General features: G+C 48.7%; 1 pseudogene; it reads right to left on the bottom strand.

Moving 5' to 3' along the window:
* Window positions 1–9,007: 9,007 nt before the first annotated feature.
* On the bottom strand, window positions 9,008–9,379 carry LOC122740004 (annotated as a pseudogene).
* Between the last annotated feature and the right edge of the window lie 261 nt (window positions 9,380–9,640).

Below are 9,640 nucleotides of genomic sequence, written 5' to 3'. Positions count from 1 at the left end.
GACTCAATTAAAGACGACATCAGGGAAAAATGTAGAGATCTCCCTCCCCCCCACTCAAGCTAATGGAGACACAATGGTTCCTAGAAATGGTTTTTGCAGGCCAAATCTCATCAGTAAAGTCCTCTGGCTTATCTAGAAAAAAGAATCTGCCTCCACCCAAGACTCCTTTTGTGGGCTTGGCTTGGATTTGGCCAAGATGGAGAGATTTGATGAAATTTCTCAAGGAGATCTTGCCTTTGAGTGAAGGGAGGAGAGAGCTAAGAAAGAAGGGGAGACCTGTGGGTCCCCTGAGATATTGATTATTAATAATCATTTCTCATAGAGTGTTGGGCCCAGAATGGGGAAGTTCAAATCCAGCGTCAGATATTTATTATTTGTGTGACTCCAAGCAAATCACTTAAGCTTTGTTTGCATCAGTTTCCTCATCTGTAAAATGAGGGTAAAAACAGTACCTACCTCTCAGGTCAGGGTTGTTGGGTACACCAAATGAGATACAACTGAAAAGCCCTTAGCACAGTGCTTGGCCCATGGTAAGCACTATATAAATGTCAGCTATTGTTAATTAGATCCATATCAGTGTGGAATGAGCTGTCTTGGGAGCTAGTGGACTCTCACTCTTTGGAGGCCTGCAGGCAAACGCCATCGACCACTTGTTAGCTATGTCCTAGAAGGGATTCTTTGTTGGTTGTGGGTTGGACCAAATGGTTGTGGAGGGTCCTTTCAATAATGAGAGTCTGTGATACTCTGCCAACCAGAGAGACAAGGCAGCCAAAGGCAACACGGGTTTGGGCTATAAACTTTTTGGTAAAATTTTACAGAGAAAGATGGTGGGAGATTATGAGCAGTATTGCCTCATAAAACTGTGAGAAGCAATGGAGAGGAAAACATGTTTAAAGAAAGCTTGGCAAGAGCCCCAACTGAGCAAAGTCATACCAAGGACATGGAGGATCAAACTGGAGGGAAAACAGCCCCCCAAACGTATGATCTCCAGCAAGATGTTTATGACCAATGCTTCACCCTCAAAGACAATGGAACCATCCCAGTTGGACTAGCATGCTGGCCCCAGATATGCTTATAGAAGAGCATGTGGTGCTGAAACTAAGATGGGGAGAGAAGCTCGAGTAAAAGGGCATGGAGCACACCTGTACCGGAGGGGACACAGTTGTGAGGGTGAGAAGTGACAGATTCTCAAGGAATATGGAAAAGGAAAGGCTACCAACGACATGCAAGAAGTCTGGGACCCTATCAATGGACAAGAGTCAACCAAGAGAATTCTAATAGTTACCAAGCCTTATATGTCCGCATTTTTAATGTCCACTTTTTGTTTTAAATGGGAATAATCTACTTGTACTCAGCAAACACCCTCCATAAAGATATAAGCTAAGGGGCAGTCATTTGTACATGACATTCTACAGCCGACCAGATTTTTGAAAATCATTGACGGAAAGATTTAGATCATTTGAGGCCCTACCATGCTTGTTATTTGTTAACTATTTAAGAAAGTTAATGGAGTAGACCTACTTGATACCATAAAAGCTCTCTTCCAACAAGGCATCTTCCATGTTTCTGTCAAACTCTTACAAGATTTTTGGAACATTGTAATGGAAATAATCACTTTAGGGGCTGGGGCTTCCCTGATGCATGGATGTTCCAAGCCACACCTGAGTCTGATTCACAGAAAGCCCATCCTAGAACAATGGTCCTGCATCATCTGTCTCTGCTGTCCAATAGCCAAGGATGACAGATGGTAGCCTGATTGCTTTAACGGTGTACTCAATGAAGTCAGGAGAATTGATGAAGCTCATCGGGTGGACTCCCTGCGGCATAATTATGGGAGGGCATGGACAAGAGTCAACCAGGATGGCCCATTTGGGATGGATTGTAAATGGTATCAAGGTAGGAAATTTCAAACTGATGAGATCACAGAGCACTGGAGTATCTCCAGCATTGAACACAGGGACCTGGCATATGTGGGATGTGTGTGTGTGTGTGTGTGTGTGTGTGTGTGTGTGTGTGTGTGATTAAGCCGAATCCTTGAACAAAAGAACAAATGAACCCTGGCCCTGTATTGGGTGGAGACAGGATCTAGAGAGAGGCAGTTATTGCATAAAAGAGGTTGAGAGCTCTGTCTTGGCAATTGCCTTGGGAGTCAGGAAAGCCCTGCTGGTGATGGACTTTCCAGGTCCCCCCATAACCTCGGCAAGTTTCCCAGCAGCCTTTCGGGGCCCAGCCCAGAACACATGGGCTGCTCCGGGGCCAGCCCAGCCCCATGCTGACGGAGCCCCTGGGAGGAATTGAGAGCGAGATAAGCATTGTACCAGATCCCCAAGCACTGTGCAGGACCTGGGGGGCTAATAGGTGGTCTTCATGAGGGAGGATCATTTGGCTTTATTACTCATGGCCCTGAGCTGGAAGGAGGGGCTCATAAAAAGGCAGAGTGACTGAAGCCGGGAATGGCAAACCTGCTTTTAATAATAGTTGGCATTTCTATAGCACTTCAACATTTGCAAAACTCTTTACACATATTATCTCATTTGATTCTCACAACACCTTTCTGAGGTAAGTGTTGTTATTATCCCCATTTTGCAGATAAAGAAACTGAGGTTGAGTTAGGTTAAACAATATATCCAGGGTCACAGTGCTAGTAAATGTCTGAGGTCAGATTTGGACTTAGGTCTGCCTGCCAGGAAACTAAAAGGGATGATAGACGAGGCAAGGTTTGGCACCCTCATCTTATAGCTCAAGGACATTGGGGCTCAGAGTTTGTAGAATTTTTGTTCAATAAATCAACTTCACAAAGAGCTTTTTAACAGTGGAAAGCATTCAAGCAAAGGGTGGATGGCCAACTGAAAGAGATTTGAAGTTTGTACTAGAGGACTTCTCCAACCCTCAGAGTCTGTGGACCCATAAGGTCCAATTGTAAATTAGGGTTCCCTTTATGAGGAGCAGATTGGATAGTAGGCAGTCCCCTGTGTAGCCTGGAATTCAGGAGACCTGAGTTTTCAATTTAGCCCCACCCCTGCTTATTGTGTGACTTTAGACAAGTCATTTCCACTTTTTGGTTTCAGTTTTCTCTTCTGAAAAATGGGTGAGTTGGACTAGATGACTTTTAAGGTATCTTACAATTCTGATATTCTGAAATCCTCCCATGAATGAATCATCTTTGATCAGATTCTTACATCAGGTTTTGTTTTGTCTTAAGGTCACATTTCCATAGGGCTTTTATGATTTACAAAGTATTTTCTTCACAACAGCCTTGAGAGATGGGCAAGGCAGGGTTCGGTAACCCCATTTTACAGTCTGAGGTCACTGAGACTCAGAGTGTTTGTAGAACTTTGGTTCAATGAATCAACTTTGCAAGACATAGCTGGACTGCAGGTCATCTTTGAAAAGATCATGGGGTCTCAGTGGACCACAAGCTCCATACTACCTCTATAATGTAAATTAGTGGCCTACAAAGTACTAATGTGATCTCAGGCTTAGGTGAAGAGGAGTCTGGCTTCCAGGAATACAGCTGCTAGCCCTGCTGCACTCTGCCTTGGTCAGAACACACGTATGGGTGCATATTATTTGTCAAGGACATTTGTCTTTACACCGTGTTTGCCCCTTTCAGCTTCCAGTTTGAGGACAGACCTTAGTTCAAATCTGACCTCACACTCTCTGGCTGTGTGGTCCTCAGAGGCAAGTGGTTTCTTCTGCTCTCAGGCCTGCTGTAAGGGTCAGATGAAAGAATATTTGTAAAGCGCTTTGCAGCCCCCATGAACCCAGCAGGGCGTCGTCTCCTTTTGTATGCCTGGCCTCTCGGCCATCAGTTGGGTGAAGCCTCTGCATTCCTTCTCAGAATCATGCTTCTACAGAGGGTTGTAAGAAACCTCAGGCTTATTGAGAGAATCGTCAAAAGCATTGGGAAGCTTCTGGGCACAGAGCTCAGCTTAAGAGCCCGGCTGAGTGTGGTTATCATGGGAAGGGCTTCTTGGCTGTGGAGGGCGTGGACTACCCACCTCCAAGGCCCCTCCCAATGAGAGGAGCAGAGAGCCTGTGACCTGGCAGAGAGGAGGCTGGAAGGCCTTTCTCTTGACCAAGCTCAGGGCTCCGTTCTGGGCCCTACCAGGCCGCCCAGAGGGCTGATTCCCCTCCCAGCTCTTGGTCTTATTTTAGCCTTGAGTTCTTCTCCTTCCCGATCAAGCCACGCCCCCTTGGAATGCCCAGCCCTGGGCCAAGGTGTAGGGGTGTGGGGGTGCTGGTGGGGGGTTTTCACCTGGAATCTCAGGCTCAAACTTTAGAGACATGGCCATGTTCAAAACCTTTCCACCAGGCGCAGAAACATGCTATCACAAGGCAGGAGAGATTGCAGGAAGCTCTTAGAGATCACCGACTCAGCTTGGCAAACACCTTGCAGGGTTGTCTGACTCTGGGCATTGCCTTCTCTGGGAGGCCCTTCAGTTAAGCTCAGGGTATGTTACCACAGCTGGGGAAATGAGAAGACACTGCCAAGGGAGCTGGGACTCTGAGAACTGCTTGTCTAGGAGATTTCCGGCAAGCCAACGCTGCTTCCCTGAGATGATGCCGGTCTCCCTGGCTGGAGGTAGGCAGAGAGGGTGGTGCCAACGTGCTTGGCTCAGCAGATCACAGACGTGCCACTGCAAGAGTGAATCCTGAGAAGGAAGTGAGGCCAACCCCTTGATTTTACATGGGAAAAAACTGAGGCTCAGAGAGGACAAGACACTTGGCCCAAGTCACACAGGTGGGAAGTGACCGAACCTGGATTTGAACCGAGGTCATGGGACACAAAATCTCAGGGTTGGAAGGGAGTCCAAAGGGCAGCCCAGACCTCACCCAAATCCCTTCTCCTACATGTGTGACAAGGAGTCTTCCAGCCTCTGCCTGAAGAGAGGTCTGCAGTGAAGAGGCCCAGTGCCCCGGGGCCACCCACCCACCCTCATCGCTGGACTGGCACATCAGACTTTTGGCTCCTTCCTGTCTTGGTTCTAGTTCTGTCCTCTGGCCAAGCAGCAAATGGCTAATCCTGCTGAATGGGTTGCTCTCAGAGATGCGGAGCCCCTCTTGCCTTGGCCCAGTCTTCCTTTCTCCAAGGGAGGTGGCTCCAGTTCAGCCTGGGATAGAACCTGGGGGTAGCCATCTTGTCTCTAGGGTCACCTACGAGCTCCTTGGCACCTAGACTCCTGGGAAGTGGGTGGTGAGGGGGGAGGATCCTTAGCGTCCCCCTCTCCTACTCCATATCAGATATGGAAAGGGCGGTGATGGATTCCTGGCCTTTCTTTAGAACTGTGTGGTCAGCAGAGGGCATTGCTGAGGCAGGCCTCGGAGGGAGGCAGGAGCCGTCACTATAGAGGGGCAGTGGAGAAAGCCTGAACCTGGCATCAGGAAGATCTGCCTCTGAATTCTGCCTCAGACACTAACTAGCCACATGACTGTGAGCAGCCCTCCCTCCCTCCCTCCCTCCTTCCTTCCTTCCCTCCTGCCCTTGCTATGCTGGGGAAGAAGAGGATCCATGAAGGGGCAGTACCCTGGCCTGGGTTGTTTCTTAGGATGTTAACAGACAACAAGGAGAGCAGAGATGCATTGGGCGGTCACTTGTCTCTGCCGAGAAGAATAATATTCATATTAGAAATGACAAAACAAGATCAGAGCTGCCTGTCCCTCTCCCATGGGAATCAGCTGCCCCCCTCCTCCAGTGTCAGTTCTGGGCTCCCTCTCCACAGACAAGACGGGGAGATTGCATTCCCACTCTGTCCTCTCTCTGTAGAAGGCAGGCAGTCTACAGTCCTTGGGAATAGTGGGTGGCATTTGTTGAAGAGAGATTAATTCTGGGTGGGTTGAAGGGGGTATCTTCCAGGATACAGAAGTCATTGTGGTTGTTGTTTTTCCTTCATTCTCAAAGAGGACCATGACATGGGGGTGATGTCATGACTTGCAGCAAATTGGATTTAAGTGAGGGAGAGCTGTGCAAGGTCACCAACCTCACTCTTCCAGAGCCATTTGGGTCTAGTGCCAAGATATGCATCAGGACAACTGGAAATAACCCTGGATGTTTAAGGCAATTGGGGTTAAGTGACTTGCCCAGGGTCACACAGCTAGTAGTGTCTGTGGTGAGATTTGAACTCAGGTCCTCCTGACTCCAGGGCCAGTGTTCTATCCACTGTACCACCTAGCTGCCCCTACAGAAGCCATACCCCATAGGGAGCTGCCTACTTCTCACAGGCCACAGGACTTAGAGGCTGAAGGGGAGGAGGACAGGGAGGCCCAGCTTGGCAAAAGGCTTGCCTGGGCACACTGCAGTTCAGTGATGGAGTAAAGCTTCTGACCCCGTCCTTTTGAATTTCAGCTCTGCTACCTAGGACTTGTCTGTGGGTGCATACATTGTTTGGGGAGGACCACTACCTTTGGGGTGAGGCCTTGTTGAGCCCTTTTCATGGCTGCTCATCTACCTTTCATGTTTCCTTGCACCCAACTCTCACCTGTGGCTCCAAGAAGCTGTACCGTACACAGTCACCCCCCACCCCAAACCATCTCAGCAGGCTGGCTAGACCAGGGAAGTGATGTGGTGTGAAGACTCCCCTGTGGAACAGGCATAACTTGTCCCAGCATACCTGAAGGTGGCAGAAGCACACTGTGGAGCACTGAGAGCTTGGGCATCTGAGAGGAGCCTCCAGGTAGAGGCATCTCTAGGGTGAGGAGGTGGCTGGGGAGCAGGGAGGGAAGTCCAGCGAGTGCAGGGCATGGGGCAGCCGGGAGTGGAGTGGGCTCTTTGAGGTTCTTACCTAAGCTCAGCATCGTCTCTGCATTATTAGCCTGCCAGGTGGGCCCTTCTTCTCCAGGTCTGGTCCTGCGCACGTGCTTTCTGGGTCCTTCCCAGATCTGACATCCGTATCCCGAGGTCCCTGGAGTTCTGATAGTCTCTGTTCTCAGGTCTTTCTCCACTCTGGAATTCTAGATTCCTGGAATTTTCCTGGCTGCCACTCCATGACCCAATGAATGAGCCAGAGTGGGGCAATTGGGAGATGACAGATTACCTTTTAACCAGACGAGAGCACCATTGGGACAAGATTCCTTTGGGTTATAGTTTCTAATTGAGCTAACTTCCTCTTCAGGGACCATCCCAAAGAAATACTTTTCTCATGAAATTGTTCTTGGAGGGCCTCCAAGCAGGTATGTGTCTGTGCTCTGCCCGTGAGGGATGAGTTGATGGAGGTTTTGCCAAAGTTAATAATGTGAATGTGCCCTTCGTGTCAGAAAGTTGTTGTGTTGGAGGAGACAGGAAGAGCCACATTCATCAGGGTGCAGTCATTGCCCTGCACTGGTGAGGCCTTCATCCTGAAAGGGCCCAGGCCAGATGGAGGTGACGGTGCTGCTGCAGGGTGAAGACATGCCCCTCGGGCACTTTTCAGTGCATCTTCAGTGCAAGGGGACCCGGAGCATCCCCACTCTGCCATTGCTCCTGGTCTCACCCTCTGGGGCTGGCCAGCACAAACCTGTTGCTCTTCCATAGGCCAGTCCTTCATATAGGACACAGCAGCTCTCATGGCCTTCTGAGGGCTTCTCTGCCCTGGGCTCAAACGCCCCAGCCTTCGGATCACAGCAACGCTGGCCTCTCCCATCCTGCTTGCTCATCCATTGAATGATGTCCTCAGACAAATACACTTAGAAACGAACCCAACTCATTCATCCAATATTGATAAATACCCACTGTGTTCAATGGCCTGCAGGTGAGGGCCTTTTGTCCTCAGAAGATGCTATTGTGAGAAATTATTATTAATAACCAAAATCTTGGGGAGATTCAGAGCTTCCCCCCTTTTTCCAAAGTCCTGATTTTTAGAGGTGCAGTTTCTCCTTGAAATAAGATTGCATTGGAGCAGCTGGGTGGTGCAGTGAATAAAGCACTGGTCCTGGATTCAGGGGGACCTGAGTTCAAATCTGGCCTCAGACACTTGACACTTACCATCTGTGTGTCCCTGGGCAAGTCACTCAACCCTCATTGCCCCGCCAAAAAAAAAAGAAAAGAAAAGAAAAGAAATAGCTTTGCATTGAATCTCTTCATCTTGGTCAGATCCATCCCAAGCTTCTAAAAAATCCTTAGTAGAAACTCATTGTTCTCTACTCAAGCTTAGATAAAGATGGATTTTTTGTCTCAATGGGAAGGTCTCTCTATCCAGGGACGGGCCACTCAGTGTCCACATTGAAAAGGGCATACAATCTGCGAACTGATAGCCCAAGGCTGGGGGTAGTCTGGCATAGCCCTTCATTTTAATATAGCCTACCTCCAAATTATGTCAACCAATTCAATCTCATTGCTGTTTGATGCACCGCATACTGTTTCAAGGGTATATAATCTATGATCCCCATGGGCACGATTATCTTTGGTCTGAGAGAGATGACCAATGACCATCATTTTATTAATAACCCACTGGACTTATTAATAAAATGATCAAATTACCCAGAAACTGTATCTCTCAAATTCATGATCATCACACTGTGTAGTTGCCAGCTAAAGCCATTGCCATGGGTAGTTCTGGGTCCAGAGTTAGGTCTTCCAGCTTGAGCAACTTGCAAGGGTCTTCCCCACCCCAGATCTCAACTTTCTCCTTTGTACAATGAGCATGCTGGAACATTTGACACTTGAAGCCCAAATTCTGGAACAGAATCCTGAGCTCAGACAAACCACACAAAGGTTAAGTCTCCTCTTTCATATGTGTTTGTTTTCTCCTCCTCCTCCTTTTATTTATTTTATTTTATTTTATTTTTTTTGCAGGGCAATGGGAGTTAAGTGACTTGCCCAGGGTCACACAGCTAGTAAGTGTCAAGTGTCTGAGGCTGGATTTGAACTCAGGTACTCCTGAATCCAGGGCCGGTGCTTTATCCACTGTGCCATGTAGCTGCCCCCCTCCTTTTATTTTTAATAGAGAAGATGCCTTTATTAGCAGAGCTGCTGGCCAGGCCTGCAGCACATGCCCTGTCACCCACCACCTGCCGCCACTGGGGAGGTGGCTCAGAACTTCTGGAACTGCTTTTTGGTCCCCGTGGCCTTGGTGACCTTCAGCATGTTGAACCTCACGGTCTTGCTAGGGGGCCTGCACTTACCCACAGTCACAGTGTCTCCAATCTGGACGTCCTGGAAACAGGTCGAAAGGTTCACAGACATGTTCTTGTGATGCTTCTCAGATTGATGTCATGCAGGTAGTCCCGGCGGATGCCAATGGGCCTCTGCATCTTCATCTCGCTCACCGTGCCAGACAAGCCCTATGTTCTTGTAGTATCTGGGAAGCTTCTCTTTGGCGGTATCCCCTAGCAGCACCCACTTCTTGTTCTGGAAGATGGTCAGCCGCTTCTGGTAGGCACGCTCTGTCTGGATGTCCACCATGCCGCCACTTCGCTTGTCTCTCGCTCCTCTTCTCTAGGATGAACGGACCGAAAGAGGCCAGAGAGCAGCTCCCGGGGGTCTCCTTAAACACGAGGCCCCTCCTCCTCCTCCTCCATCATAATCTTCTTTCTTTTCTTCTTTGCTTAAGCTATAGGAAGACTACATCTTAAGGTACATTCTCCAGCACATAATACTTGTGAAACCCTGAGTAAGTAATTTTTCCTCTCAGTACTCTAGGCAGTTCTCAAAAATCAGACAGTC

This window comes from Dromiciops gliroides, chromosome 2 (genome assembly GCF_019393635.1).
Source record: "Dromiciops gliroides isolate mDroGli1 chromosome 2, mDroGli1.pri, whole genome shotgun sequence".
Lineage (NCBI taxonomy): Eukaryota > Metazoa > Chordata > Mammalia > Microbiotheria > Microbiotheriidae > Dromiciops > Dromiciops gliroides.
Note: the sequence above shows the minus strand (reverse complement) of the source record. Positions and strands in the feature narration are given on the sequence as shown.